This window comes from Phacochoerus africanus, chromosome 8, assembly GCF_016906955.1.
Source record: "Phacochoerus africanus isolate WHEZ1 chromosome 8, ROS_Pafr_v1, whole genome shotgun sequence".
NCBI classification, from domain to species: Eukaryota; Metazoa; Chordata; class Mammalia; order Artiodactyla; family Suidae; genus Phacochoerus; species Phacochoerus africanus.
The window spans coordinates 129027857-129044549 of record NC_062551.1 but is presented as its reverse complement, the minus strand read 5'-3'; the positions used below and the strand labels follow the sequence as shown (position 1 = coordinate 129044549).

Here is a 16693-nt window from a genome sequence, read left to right as displayed (position 1 = left end):
AACTAACCCATAAGATATCTGTGAGTATATAAAAATGTGTATTGTCTTCTAGAAGTTATATTTAAGCTATAACCACTTTGCTTACAAGGAAAAAGTAAGTTCCAAGACAGTGTTGTCTGTTTCATTTTTTCCATGTCATTTAATTTAAAATTGCCTTCCACTTGAGCTTTGGAAGAAACTAATTAAATGTAATTCATAGAAGCTGTGATATCTAAATGAGGTAATAGTGTGTTACATATGTTTATGAATAGATGGTGTATTTTACATTAATGTCACATTAACCTTAATAGAATCTGCTTTTAAAAATTCTCCTGTAGTTTATATATTAGTGCCATGCTGTCATGTGTATCCCCATTTTTTAAGTTTGGGGTAGGTAAATGGAGGAGGAATGAAAGAAACTTTTTTTTTTTTTTAATGTGTTAGGTCATCTGCTTCTATAGCACTCTGAGCAGTGATAAAAATGTCCTACACGGAGTTCCCGTCGTGGCGCAGTGATTAACGAATCTGACTAGGAACCATGAGGTTGCAGGTTCGATCCCTTGCCTTGCTCAGTGGATTAATGATCCCGCATTGCTGTGGCTCTGGCGTAAGCCTGTGGCTACAGCTCCGATTCGACCCCTAGCCTGGGAACCTCCATATGCTGAGGGAGTGGCCCTAGAAAAGACAAAAAAAAAAAAAGAAAGAAAAAAAAGAAAATGTCCTACACTTCTACCGTCCACAGTGGTAGCCACAAGCTGTATGTGACTCTTAAAAACTTGAAATTTGACTAGCATAACTGATGAACTAAGCTTTTAATTTTACTCAATTTAAATCAATTTTAAAAGTTAACAGCTTTATTGAAATATAAATGACATACAGTAAACTGCATGTGTTTAAAGTATAAAGTTTGATAAGTTTTGACATTTTTATATACCCATGGAACCATTACCAAAATTAAGATAACAAACATATCCATCACACCCAAAGGTTTCTCATAAGCCTTGGTAATCTCACCTTCCTGCCCTTCCTTGCCTCCATCTCCCCAGGCAATCACTGATATGCTATCTGTCACTGTAGGTTAGTTTACATTTTCTAGATTTTTATATAAATGGAATTATTCAGAATGGAGGGGGAGGAAGGGGGATCTGGCTTCTTTCACTCAGGATCATTAATTTGGGATTCATTCATGTTATAGCATATATCAATAGTTCATTGCTTTTTATTACTGAGTAATATATATGTATGTATATATATATATATTTTTTTTTTTTGTCTTTTTGCTATTTCTTGGGCCGCTCCCGCAGCATATGGAGGTTTCCAGGCTAGGGGTCGAATTGGAGCTGTAGCCACTGGCCTACGCCAGAGCCACAGCAACTCGGGACCTACATCACAGCTCACGGCAACGCCGGATCCTTAACCCACTGAGCAAGGGCAGGGACTGAACCCACAACCTCATGGTTCCCAGTCGGATTGTTAACCACTGCGCCAAGATGGGAACTCCTATTACTGAGTAATATTTTATTGTATGGGTATATAATGTGTCCCCACTTGTTTTGTTTATGGCTGCACTGGTGGCATATGGAAGTTCCTGGGCCATGGATCGAATTTGAGCTGCAGCTATGGCAACGCAGGATCCTTTAACCCACTGCACCAGCCCAGGATGGAACATGTGCCTCTGCAGTTGGATTCTTAACTCATTGTGCCATGGCAGGAACTCCTGTTCCTGATCTTAAGAGAAAACATTTACTCTCTTCTTGTCTTTGTTCTTCTGTATGCAATGTCTTTTTTCTGTCTACTTTTACAGTTTTCCCTTTATCATTGATTTTTAAGCAATTTGATTATGAAACATTGTAGTTTTCTTCATCTTTCTTTACTTGAAGTTTGTTTTGTTTTTTGGCTTTTTGGGCTTATTTTTCATCAAGTTAGGAAATTTTCAGCCATTTTTTTTTCAGATATTTTTTGGTCCCCTCTACTCCTTTGGAAGCTCCAACTATGCATTTATCTGATCATTTGATATTATCCTGCAATTCACAGATGCCCTGTTAATTTTTGTCTTCAGTCTTTTTTCTGTGTTTCATTTTGGATAGTTGCTATTACTTTTCCTTCAAGTTCATTAATATTTTCTTCTGAAATCGTGTAATCTTTTGTTAATCCCACCCAGTGCTTTTTTCATTTCAGAAAACGTAGTTTTCATCTCTAGAAGTTCAATTTGGTCTTTTTTGTCTGCCATATCTTAGCATATTCTTCCCTCTACCTTCTGAACATGTGAAATTGAATCACAATAACTATTTCAACGTCCTTATCTGCTAATTCTGGCATTTCTTAGTCAGTTGAGTTTGAGTTTTCATTATGGGTCACATTTTTCTGTTTCTTTGCATGTCTGGTAATTTTTGATTGAATGTCAGGCATTATACTTTTATCTTGTTGGATATTTTTGTATTCCTATAAATATTGTTGATCCTTGCCCTAGGATGTGTGTAAATTACTTGGAAATAAGTGATTTGATCCTTTTAAGCCTTGTTTTTAAGTATTGTAAGACAAGACCAGAGCTGCATTTAATCTAAGGGTACTTTCCCCCTTTTATTGAGGTAAGACCCATCTTTATACTCTAACCAATGCTCCTGAATTATGAGATTTCACTAACTGGCAGATGGAAACAATGTTCCTATCTGTGTATGATCTGTAAGGATTGCTGTTGCTAATTCTTTCCTGTTGCTCTTTTCCCAGCCTGTTTCCTCACATGTTTGTGATAATCAGTACTCTGCTAAGCACATGAAGGGAAGCCTCTGCAGATCTCCAGAGTTCTGTCTGTGCAGCTCTTTCCTATCTAGAACTATGCCCTGCACACAGCCTAAAATCTGTTTCCAGGCAGTAAGTGGATAGGGCTTACCTTGCCTGTTTCCCATCCCTCAGGGATCACTGTTCTTTATTGTCTGTGCCCAGTGTCTTGAGTGTTACTCTCATATATCTTGCCTATTTTTTTAGTTGTTTTCGGCAAAAGGGTAAATCTGGGTTCGTTTCTTCATTTTGACCAGAAATAGTTAAGTTCCAAGTGGCTGTTGGCTTACCTATTGGGCAGGGTAGAGTTTGATTATAATTCAGAATCCCTAAAACATAGTCTTAAGGCTCTTTCCGAGATCTGCCCAAATTGGGGCTTATAGTGCTTCCATTTTGTTTTCCAGGTTTAGCAAATATAGTTGCTTTACAGGAAATGCACTTCACTAAGCATCATTGCCAAAGCAGCCTAGGATAATGGCTCTTATTCATTGGCCACGTGCTCCTGATCAGAGCTTTAGTTATGCAAGGTTACTATTTATGGAGTCCCTTCTATATGTCTGGCACTCTGTGTGAGTCTTGTTAATCCTCACAACCATATTTTGAGGTATGTGCTACAATTCCCATTTTATAGCACATGGAGAAACCCAAAGCTTCTGGAGTTTAAAGACTTTTTAAGAATTAACAGCTAATAAATGCTGGCATTAGTATTCAGATTTAAGTTTGGCTCTGATGCCTTAGTCCATCCTTCTGCACTGGGGTAACTAGATTGTCAAAGGTGGCTTTCAGTCACTTTTACCACAGGCATGGCTCTCATGACCATGAGGTTATAGAAGCCTGTCTTTATCTTTGTCTCTAAGACTCATAGATGGAGGAAAATATTCAATGACTATAATTTACCAAAAATAGGACTTCCCTTTCTAAAATGGCTTACTTTCTTAAGTACAGAATAAAGTCTAAGTACACTAGGCCAGTGATCTCTCAAATGAGTTTGTATTACTTGGAGAGCATGTTAAAATACAGAAGGTTGGGCCACACCTCCAGAGTTTCTGATTCAGTGTTCTCAAGGGCCTGGGAACTTGCATTTTAATGTATTTTCTGGAGATGTTGATGCCAGTGTCCAATTTGGAATTATTTTCAAGTATTGAACAGTCAAATACTTTATAACCCAACAGATCTATTTCTGGATATATACTATATATGCCAGTGCTGCCCAGTAAAAATGACAGTTGAGCCACATATGTAATTTTAAATTTTCTAGTGGTCATAATTGAACAAATGAAATTAATTTAATATATTCCATATTTGACTAAAAAAATTCAAGATGTTATCATTTTAATATGTAATCCATACAGCATATTATCAATGAGATAGTTTGCATTTTGTATGCTAAATTTTATAAACCAACTGTGTTTTATACTTAGAGTATATCTCAATTAAGATGCAAAATTTTTATTATAAATTCTCCATCTCTATTAAATTTCATAAAATTTACAACTGAAAAGGTAGAATTACATACCCTAATAATTCCAAACGTACTTAAAATTCCCAATAAACGAATCAAATACTAAAAAAAGTATTTATTTTACTATATGCATTGACATAACTGGTTCTTCTTTTTTAGAAGATTTGATTTGACTTTGAAGCAATGCATATCAGTTTCAAAATTATGTCTGTCCAAGTCAAATAAATTTACTGATACTAAAGTCATATTGTTAATATTGAATTCAAAGGAATATCGCATATATTTATAAACAACTAAATTTATCAATGTCAGTAAATCATTCCTCAAATTCTTCTTAAAACTGACTTACATTAGAGGAGTTCCCGTCGTGGCGCAGTGGTTAACGAGTCCGACTAGGAACCAGGAGGTTGCGGGTTCGGTCCCTGCCCTTGCTCAGAGGGTTAACGATCCGGCGTTGCCGTGAGCTGTGGTGTAGGTTGCAGACGCGGCTCAGATCCCGAGTTGCTGTGGCTCTGGCGTAGGCCGGTGGCTACAGCTCCGATTCAACCCCTAGCCTGGGAACCTCCATATGCTGCGGGAGCGGCCCAAGAAATAGCAACAACAACAAGACAAAAGACAAAAAAAAAACTGACTTACATTAGAAAAAAAGTTATTTTTATTGTATCACACTCTGAAAAGTTTTGATTTCAACACAAAATTTTGTGCTTGTTTAGCTAGGTTACAAATCAGCATTTCCTTTTTTTATAGGAGCTTCAAATTAAGCTCATTTACATGTAATCTGATATCAATGAGAAAATATAAATTATTTTGCCTTTTTGTGTTTAATTATGGAAAGCATTTTTTTTGGTTTTAGTGAAATCTAGAATTGGACTTAACAATACATCTTTGTATATTTTTTTCCACGACTTAAACAACATGTATTGGCAAAGAACATGGATCATTAAATTTATTGTGTTCTATTTCTTTTAAGAGTTCCATTGTCTGGCATTGATCCATAGCTTTTGCAAATATTTACTGAATGATTTAACAATAGTATCCATGACACTTTTCAGGAACCTGCTTAAGAAAACTGAACATGAATATACAGTAGAATGAAGTGATGAGAAAAGTGTATCTCTCATTTTAAACTTACATTAGGAGTTCCGGTTGTGGCACAGTGGAAACGAATCCAGCTAGGAACCATGAGGATTTGATCCCTGGCCTCTCTCAGTGGGTTAAAAATCCGGTGTTATGGGAGTTCCCCTCGTGGTTCAGTGATTAATGAATACAACCATGAGGTTGCAGGTTCAATCCCTGGCCTTGCTCAGTGGGTTAAGGATCCTGCATTTGCCCTGAGCTGTGGTGTAGGTCACAGACATGGCTCGGATCCAGCATTGCTATGGCTGTAGAATAGGCTGGCGGCTGTAGCTCCTATTCGACCCCTAGTCTGGGAATCTCCATATGCCACGGCAGCTGCCCGAGAAATGGCAAAAGCCAAAAATAATCCGGCTGATAGGGTGAGCTGTGGTGTAGGTCGCAGACTCAGCTCAGATCTGGTGTTGCTGTGGCTATGGCATAGACTGGTAGCTGTAGCTCTGATTGGACCCCTAGCCTGGGAAATTCCATATGCTGTGGGTGTGGCCAAAAAGCCAAAAAGCCAAAAAAAAAGGCCGTATCTAAGATCAATTGATTCAAATTTGGGAAAACACAACTACTTTTCTTTAGCTTCAGTTGAGTAGTGGAATATCAAAGACACTGCCCAGTTAATACTTCTGGTCTGCTTTGTCTCAAAAGACCTCCAAATTTATGAACAAATATTGTCAATTTATAGCCTGAAAAATTAAACTCATAGTTTTAATATTTTAAAATATTTTATATCTGTCAAAGAAAAAATTCAGCTAGATTTGGAAAAAGTAACTCCTATCCTGATGGATGGTACTTCTGCCACATTAGGTTAAAAAACCTGGGTTTAGTGTAATTTTTTTTTGCATTTTAGGGCCACACCTGTGATATATGGAGGTTCCCAGGCTAGGGGTCCAGTCAGAGCTACAGCTGCTGGCATATGCCAAAGCCACAGCAACGCTGGATCTGACCCACATCTGAAAGCTACACCACAGTTCAGGGCAAGGCCAGATCCTTAACCCAGTGAACAAGGCCAGGGATCAAACCCGCATCCTCATGGAACTAAGCAGGTTCGTTAACCGCTGAGCCACGACAAGAACTCCAACCTTAGATATTGTTAAAAAGATCTTATATTCTTCAGGCAATTGTCTGATGGTTTGATTGAAAATTTTCTTTCAGTGAACGAATTTTTTAGTATTTTGTCATAATATTCTAATAAAACTGAACATAACCACATATCTATTGAAAAAATTGTTTTTCTTTTTTGTGCAAGAATCCAAGCCATTTACAGCTGGACAAGTTTCTAAGCTCAGATTCTGTTTAAAATCACTTCAAAATGTTTTGTTGGATGTGTAATTTTGATGACAGGTGACTAATGATATTAATTCTTTTTGATCTTTGAGAAGCAAGTTACCAAATTCATTATGTCTTTGCTAAAATCGTCTCTTAACATTGTCCATTTTTTAACACAACAAACAAGGAGCTTTTTTCCTTTCGCCCTGCTCCAACAAATTGCAATTGCTGTTCTTCATGAAATTCCCAGTATACATTCAGCTGGGCTTCTTTTCCTTTACTGTCTGGTTCTAATGTTAATTTCTGTATCTCCTTTGAATCTGCATCAGTAGTAGGCCTCCTTTTTAAATTTTAAAATTCATCCGCACTTATTTTTTAAGTAAAAATATTTAATTATATTACAATTAAAATAGTAAGACTCAACTTAATTACCAATTATATGAAGAGATTCCCATTACTTGTGCAATCTATATCAAACACATTACAATGTTACATGGGTGCACAGAAAAGATCATTTGACTGGAGTCAGTCTGTGGATACCAACTAGATTGGCCGTGTGTTTATGTGTAATACTAGAGACATGCATCTGATAGAACTTCAACTCAACAGTAGTGTCCTACCTAGGTGATACAACAGTTAAAGTGAAATGTTGTCACACCAAAACAATGAGATTGTGTTTATCAGAAACATATTTTATACCAATCAAGTTTTTAAATTTAAATGTAAACTGAGTAAAATTAAAGAAAACTAAAAATACAGTTTCATAGTCAAATTTTCAATGCTCAGTAGCCACATGTGATTAGAAGCTACCATGTTGCCAAGAGCAGTTCTTGCACACATGCATCAGGAGAAAGGTTAACTGGATTTGAAGTTGAGGATGATGATTACCTAGGGTTAGAGATGCAGGGGTGGGAGAGGCATAATTATTGTCAAGACTATAGTTTAGTTGTTTTGTTTCGCTTAAAACAACAGTTCATTCTTTTTTTGCTTTTAAATTTAAAAAAAAAAAGTATAATTGATTTACAATGTTGTGCCAATTTCTGCTGTAAAGCAAAGTGACTCAGTTAAAGACTATAGTTTTTATCGGAGTTCCCATCATGGCTCAGTGGTTAACGAATCCAACTAGGAACCATGAGGCTGCGGGTTCCAGCCCTGGCCTTGCTCAGTGGGTTAAGGATCTGGTGTTGCCGTGAGCTGTGGTATAGATTGCAGACTCGGCTTGGATCCCCCGATGCTGTGGCTCTGGAATAGGCCAGTGGCTACAGCTCCAATTAGACCCCTAGCCTGGGAACCTCCATATGCCGAGGGAGCGGCCCTAGAAATGGCAACAACAACAACAAAAAGACAAGATTTTCAGAAATCCCCAAAGTCTGGGCAGTTTCATTTCCATTAAAACTAACATGAATCTTTTCAAAGTGCATTAAATGTTGAACCTTCCCAAGCTTGGTTCTTGGCCCAATTCTCTTGTCATCCTCTCCCAAGGTTTCAAATGGCTTCTGGCTCCTGAATGTGTACCTCTAGCCCACTCATCTGCTCTGAGCTCTAGACCCATATTTCACATTAAATCTCCACTTGGATATAGATGGCACCCCACATTCAACATGTCCAACTAAACCTAAGGGTTCCAGTTAAGTGCAGTCACCTCCATCCATCCAGTTCCAGCATACTTCCGTTTCTGTGGCTCTGGCATAGACCAGTGGCTACAGCTCCAATTTGACCCCTAGCCTGGGAACCTCCATGTACAGATACTCTCTGTGTCCATATACATATTATGTATGTAAAGAACACATAAGCTTTTCTTGAACAAATAGAATCATAGGATTTTCTTTTTATGGATTTCAGATGCACATATTTTGGATTAATCATAACCATCACACATGACACTCATCAATGATCTATGTTTAACCATGTTAAATCCATGTTAGATTTTCAATAAATTCTACACAAAATTATAAGTATTTCACAGGTATATGCATATCTGTACAACTCATAAATATACAGTGGGAATTTCTTTTCCCATTCACTTAGTCTTATTCTCTTTTCCAACAGTTGGTTTTTTTCCCCTTCTTCCCTTCTCTCCTAGGATAGAGAAGGAACCAAAGTTCCCAAACAATAGATGTTTATAATAAGTTAACAGCTTTTCAGAAACAAGCGGTCTATCTCTCCACCACCACCATGCCCTCACCCCACAGTGGAGGTGCTCCATTGCATAGAAAGTTTACAGCAACAGGAATTCCCGTCTTGGCGCAGTGGAAACGAATCCAACTAGGAAGCATGAGGTTGTGGGTTCAATCCCTGGCCTTGCTCAGTGGGTTAAGGTTCCAGCATTGCCCTGAGCTGTGGTGTAGGTCACAGAAGTGGCTCAGATTTGACTGTGGTATAGGCCAGCAGCAACAGCTCCAATTAGACCCCTAGCCTGGGAACCTCCATATGTCGTGAGCGTGACCCTAAAAAAACAAAAGACAGAAAAAAAAAAGAAAGAAAGTTTACAGCAACAAAATTTAACAAGGACTTTCAAAGGAAGCTATTTCTTATCAATATCTCGCCTTTTCTTGCACATGTATTTTACAATCTTCCTCTTCCTGTTCAGATTTTTTAAATTTCGGAGCTAACATTTATTTTATAAATTAGTAAAATGATACTTTCTTAGTAATGACTGTTATAACATTTTAAACTCACTTTAATACTAAAGTACTAACTTTTTATATTGAGATACAGTTCACATGTAACGTATTAGTTTCATATGTGCAACGCAGTGATTCATTATTTCTACGTATTGTGAAATGTTCACCCCAGTAAGTCTAGTTAACATCCATTGCCATACAGAGTATAATTTTTTTTTCTTGTGATGTGAACTTTTAAGATCTACTGTCTTAGCAACTTTCAAATGTAGTATCAATACAGTATTATTAACTACAGTCACCATGCTGTATGTTATATCCCCACGACTTAATTTATTTTATAATTGGAAGTCAGCATCTCTTGACCACTTTCACCTATTTTGTGCGCCCTCACCCCCTTCTTCTGGCAACCGCCAATCTGTTCTCTGTATCTCTGATGTGGGGTTTTAAAGTTTCTTTAAAAAAATTTGGGGAGTTCCCGTCGTGGCGCAGTTTTTAACGAATCCGACTTGGAATCATGAGGTTGCGGGTTCGGTCCCTGCCGTTGCTTAGTGGGTTAACGATCCGGCGTTGCCGTGAGCTGTGGTGTAGGTTGCAGATGCGGCTCGGATCCCGCATTGCTGTGGCTCTGGCTCTGATTCCCGTAGCCTGGGAACCTCCATATGCCACAGGAGCGGCCCAAGAAATAGCAAAAAAAGACAAAAAAAAAATTTTGTTTTTACATTCCACTTGTAAGTGAGGGTTTGTATTTGTCTTTGACTTATTTCACATTGCATAATGCCCTCAATGTCCATTCATGTTGTCAAAAATAAGGTTTCCTTCCTTTTTATGGCTGAATACTATTCCATTGTATGTGTACATATATATCATGTTTAATCCATTTATGCATTGATGGACACGCAAGTTGCTTTCATGTCTTGACTACTATAAATAATGCTGCAACAAATGTCAAAAGGGGCCGTCCATATATCTTTTCAATTTAGTATTTTTGTTTCCTTCAAATAGATACCCAGGGGTGGAATTGCTACATTATATAGTAGTTCTATTTTTAATTTTTTTAGGACCCTCCCTATTGTTTTGCATACTGGCTTCACCAATTTACATTCTCTACCAATAGTGCACAAAGGCTTCCAGGCTAGGGGTCTAATCTGAGCTGTTGCTGCCGACCTGCACCAGAGCCACAGCAATGCCAGATCCAAGCCGCATCTGCAACCTACACCACAGCTCACCAAAATGCCAGATCCTTAACCCACTGGGTGAGGCCAGTGATGGAACCGCAACCTCATGGTTCCTAGTCAGATTTGTTTCTGCTGTACCATGATGGGAACTTCAATGTTTCCTTTTCTTCCACATCCTTATCAGCATTTGTTATTTCTTGTCTTTTTGATAATAGCCATTCTAAAGGACATGAAATGATATCTCATTGTGGTTTTGGTTTGTATTTCCCTGATGATTAATGGTATAGAGCGTCTTTTCATGTGCCTCTTGGCCATCTGCATGTCTTCTCTGGAAAAATGTCTGTTTGAATCTTCTGCCCATTTTTAAACTATATTGTTTGGTATTTTTGCTTTTGAGTTATATGTGTTCTTTATATCTTTTGGATTAGCAAATATTCTCTCTTATTCAGTTGGTTGCTTTTCATTTTGTTGATGATTTCCTTTGCTGTGCAGAAGATTTTTAGTTTGATTTAGTCGCATTTGTTTATTTTTGCTGTTGTCACTGTTGCTTTTGGAGTTGGATCCAAAAAATTCAAAACATGTCAAAGAGATTACCACCTAGATTTTCTTCTACAAGTTTTATGGTTTTAGGTCTTACATTGCAATCTTTGATCCACTTTGAGTTAATTTTAATTTTTTGTGAAATTAAAGTCTCATTCTTGTGTTTATAAGAGAGTAGTTCAGTCTCATTCTTTTGCACATGGCTCTCCCATTATTCCAACACCATTTATTGAAGAGAATATCCTTTCCCTGTTGTATATTCTTGGTCGCAAATTAATACTAACTTCTGAAATAGCCCTCTCTGAAGGCTGTTAACTATTAAATATTAAGTTAATTATTAATTTAAAGAAGTTGTCATTTTTCCCCCATCTGAATTAGAGGATTAGGAGGTAAATGATAGAAGTAAAATATTAGAGTTAGAAATTACTATTGGTATTGCTAGAATTCAAAACTATACTTCACTGTTGAATTATCACAGACTTTTCATATAACAAAAATAGCAATGTTTGCTATTATCTCATAAAGAAATCCAACAGTATTTACAAGTACTGCAATCCACTCATCAGTCAGGTGTTTAAGGGAAGCAGTCTCATGCAAGGTTAAACAAATAACCTCAGAGAATATTTGGTTATTTGCCTAGAAGTCCTGCCAGGCTCCTCAGGGAAGAAGGAAGAGGAAACTATTAAAAGTTATTGTATGTCTGATCACTGGCTTCAGCTTTTGTTCATTTACTCCTATTCCTTCCTTTTGTGTTGTCAAATAAATAATCAGCAGTCCTTAGCTTTGTGTTTCTTGAATGCAGTGAGGAGGTTGTATCCAGCTTTCTAGGAGTTCTTGAGTATTCTGTTTCATTCTGCTTTCCCACACCTTGTAACCACACCACCCAGTGCTACCTAAACATGGTGAATAATGGCTCCTGGTATGGTATTCTTTCCAGGGAATAGCAGTCTGAAACAGGAAGTGATTGTGATGTAACATGTCACTATACTAAAAGCATGGGGAAAAAAATAAAACTCCCAAGACCTTTAAAGTGGCTAAATACCAAACACCTCTTAACAGATAGTTTGTTAGGAAGGAGGGAGGAAGGAAGGAAAAAAAAGGGAGAAAAGAAAAGGTGGGGAGGGAAGGAGGATAAACTGAGCCACTAATTCAAGCCTGGAAAATGACCTTTCCAATCAGGATCTTATGTTTTCACCCTTCTGCAAGTACATTTAGCGGGATAAGTTTGAGTGTGGCACATATGGATTCTTGAATACAGATAATATATGGTAGTTAATAGTGATGTAACTGGTACAGTTTTATTTTTCTTAGTGAAGGTAAAATTCATTCCTTAGTATTTTGTGGCTGTCTGCTCATTCTGGTATATGGTATATTAGTTCACTCAGCTGCCCTAACAAAACACCCATAGACTGGGTGGCATAAATAGCAGAAATTTATTTCTTACACTTCTGGAGGCTGGGAAGCCCAAGATCAAGACACTGGCCAATTCATTTCCTGGAAAGAGCTCCCATCCTGGTCTCCAAAAGGCTTTCTTCGCTGCATGCATGCAGATCTTATAAGGCCACCAATCTTATTGGATTAGGACCCCTTATGACCTCATGTAACCATAATTTCTCTATCTCCTAAAAGCCCTCGCCCCAAATACAATCATGTCGAGGAATAGGACTTCAAAATATGAGTTTTGGGAGTGGGAGAAACACAATTCAGTCTTATATGGTCATATGATAAATGTTTGATTACTTCCTTAAATGACAACTTGGGTTAAGAATCGAGCCTGTTCACTTTTTTGATTTGTACTATTTTTGTCCATTGCAAATAACTGCCTTAAAGAAGTGTACATTTCAAAAGAATCAAATGCATAGAACCATAGAGTCAGCCAAGCATGTCATCGTATTTTAAGCATGAAAACAACAGGATTCAAAGGCAGCAGAATTCACAAACATACATTATATGTCTTTTATACATTAGCAGCTTTGAAGCATTGCTATTTTCTACTTAGCTTCTGGCTTGCTACTGATAGCAATACCAAACCTCTGAGTTTGCCTAAGCATTAAAGTCACACTAAGTCCTTTGAAATGGTGACCACTGTGCCATGGCTCAGAATGGGTGGAGGCAGAAAGGGCTTCAGGGTGCCTGTATGCAGTTGTCTTTAGTATTAAAATTAGGTTATGAAACATTCAAGGGCCTGGCTCATTGTAGGCAGATTAAAATTAATTAATTGATGATTGCAATGGTAGATTGGTTGGGGTTATTAGGAAGGAAGCATTTAACCAGGATCACTTAAAAATGAGTAGGGTTCTAATTCTTGGAAGTTGAGTTGAACAGACAGAGCTTTGAGTAGCGAAACTAAAGCTGTGGATATGGGAAAGTCCAGGATGTTGACCAGTTGAATTTCAGTATATACTTGGGGTTGGAAAGAAGCCTGGAAAGTTATGTTTGAATTAAATCCCAGAATGCCAAGCTAAAGAATTTGGAATATACAGAAGAGTTATTTGCTTTTTTTTAATAATTTCTTTGGTTGGGTATGCTACAGCTGAACGCAGTCAACCCTTATTCAGATGGATATTAAAAAATGAAAAATGTCTTGTCAAGAAACTTTGAATAAGGCTTTCTCTTTTTTGGCCTATCTTTCAGCCACAGCCCTGCTTGTTAGGGTGAAGGAAGCAGGAGAAAAAACTGGAGATAAAACTAGAGCTCATTTGGTTGCTTCATTCTTAGTTATGTCATAGCCAAAGAGATCAATGTTCATTTATTACAATCAGAATTATATGCCTTTTAGCCAAAGGCTGTTTTAAGATCTGGGCAAAGAGTAGGTTAATTTAATTTTGAAAATAAGTTATAAAGATCAAGGCAGTACAAAGGTAAAGTGCATTTCTGCGTGGAAACATAAGTAACATTGAGAATTAGCTTTATAAAAGGAGTAGCATGATAAACATATCACTGTCATTTATTAACTAGTATAAAGTAACTTTTGCTTTAAATGTTAAAGCAGAAATGCAATTCATAAGTATAATGGAGTTTTGCAATCACATATGGACTGTATTTATCCAGAGTTCCGTTTTGGTTTGATCAACCCACAGAATCTATAATATCATAAGTACTGTAAAATACACACATGCTAAATTCCAAGAAAAAGTTTCAACTGTTATGCACCTGCCTCCATTAATATATAAAGGGGAAACAGAGACTTTTGCTAGCAGCACTTAAAATCATAATGTGCTAACTTGAAAACGTTTATAATAAGGTCTCGATCTGCATGTATCTGCCAAATTTGTTATTTATTGCATTTCTGTACTTGTAATTGTGTGTCTTTAGCTCTCTCTAAAAGTGAGGTGATTGTTTAATTAAGGAATAATCAGTTCCCAGTGTGTATTATTCACACATGATGTAATTTTTATCAATACATGATGTACCCAACCATACGCACAGGTACTAAAAGGTGACTAAGTTAAATGGAAACAATGATTGATTAAGTGATGGGATTGGAGACAAATTCTGCCCTTCATTTCTTGCTAGTTTTGTTAATAAGGTAAAATGCATATATGTATATATTTATTTATATAATATATATAAATGTACATTTATGTATATATTTATATAATATATATAAATGTATATTTATGTATATATTTAAAGTCTCCATGCCTAGAAAAATGTTCATATCATCTTTATACATTATAGTCTAAGAAATATTCTGCTATGATGATAATAAATAATAAATATCAAATGACAATGGAACTTTTATATCTGCCATCTCATTTCATCACTGCACAATTAGCAGCCACAATGGGACCCATCATCTGGGAGGTGTTTTAAACAGCACCATTTAAATTCCTCCTGGAAGTTGACATGCACAAGTTATAAGGAAAGATTGCAAAGAATGGTCTATTTAAAAGAGAACAAAGTATCTCTGGCCACAAATAACAGTCCTTGAGAAGGCATATGGCTTTCCCAGTGGGAAAAGGTGATGCTTATATCCATTCTCTGAAATATTCTCATAATTTTATCTGGCCTTGGCCCTCTGGCCTCCCAGCCCATACCATCATCTTGCCTTGGATCATCTCCAGGTTTCTCCTTAAAACTCTATTGCCGAAACCACGGGACAGGTCCAGAAAAATCATCCATCATTCTTTAACATAAACAACCTAGAAGTGACAATGTGTGCCCGCATGTATTTGCTTCTGCAAGCCATCTTAGGGTGGAACTTAGGATATGTTTGAACCAGTCACTACCTTTCAAATTGCATTAAAAATCTTCAAATGTCCTAGTCAGGCAGAACTCCCCAGGCCCTCCAGTACAGGCGTCTTCAGTAGTACCAGATCACTCCCTGTATGCTGTTTACATGTCTGCCTTCCCTCACCAAGTTGCCAGCTCCTTGAAGGCAAACACTGTGCCTTCCTATCCTTGTAATCCTGCCTCTAGCAGAGTACTGAGAAGACAGTCAGCTTTTAGTAAATATTTGTTGTATCAATGAGTATGGAGTAGAAAAATCATAGATTTGGAGGCAAGCACATATAGAATCCAACCCTGCCTTTATATACTGTGTGAGTTGGGTTGAATTTCTTAACCTATCTGTGCCTTCATTTCCTAAAAACTGGTTACAGTAGCCAGTTCATGAGGAGCTGGCAGGCTGATAATAGGTGGTGTGTGAAGAGCATATTGTAGACGAGAAGTGCTCTCTGGCTATTAGTCTGTTCACTTAACCGATCTTTACTATGTATCATCCATATACAGCAGTCAAACCTGTGCCAAGTGCTGGAGAGCTGCAGAGATGGAGACAGTTTCTCCTCTCGGGATGTGAATGGTCTAACATTGCGATTTTACGTGATTTTGTCTTCTGGGCTATGAGGCTGAAACAGGCAGATCAGACATTAGATGCATCGGTTGGTTTCTAACTTCTTGTTGCTCCTGTGTGGATCCCCACACCCCAAGTATGAGAGATTCCTCATTATGTCTGCTCTTCATGGTACACTGCCAGCGGTTTTGCAAAGTCTTTGTTCTCCGCTGCATTGCTAGTTCTCAAGAATATTTCAGAACTGAGGAAGTGATGATGTCACATCCCAGCAGAATAAGAATCAGGAAAGCCTCCCATCCCAAAATTACAACGTGGCAGACTTTGTTATCACAATTAGATAACTATTCTTTATGAAGAAAGGCAACTAATTGAAGTCAGCCACAGGGAGAGTGAATTCAGATGTTTTCTGGGGCACTTAAAAGTGTATGCGATGGGACTCTGTGCTTACTGTTAGAAGCGAGCTGATTAGAAAACTTAAAAGACTTATTAGAACAATGAACTCCTTTCCAAACATTTTTCAAGCCCAACTTAAGTAAGAGAGGGAAGGAAAATGGTACTTAAAAGATAATCCCCAGTGTCACCACGTGATTGCTTGTGTTAATGGGAGGAGGGAAAATGCCAGCATGTGGATAATTTTTTAAAAAACCCACTTAGCTTTGATTTGAAAATACATGTTAATGTTTAACAATGTCAGGGTGGAAAAAAGTTTTTACGCATGTACATTGCCTGTTAAATTGTAGGAAGGTGTGGGGGGGAGAGGGCACATGTGTGAATGCATGTGAGTGAGCATGTACATGAGTGCATATGTACACGGGCAGCATTTGTAAATTCACCATCTCTATGCCCCAAAGGGAAATTATTTCTTACTAGTGAGCATTGACTCTAAATGTTTTCTTTTTCTTTTTCTTTTTTTTTTTTTTTCTTTTTACTGCCACACCTGCGGCAT

At 37.5% G+C, this 16693-nt stretch overlaps 1 protein-coding gene across 2 annotated transcripts in view; it reads left to right on the top strand.

Moving 5' to 3' along the window:
- Positions 1-16693, top strand: part of SAMD13 (sterile alpha motif domain containing 13) — a 44328-nt gene that overhangs the window by 5933 nt on the left and 21702 nt on the right. The gene's annotated exons all lie outside the window — the stretch shown is intronic.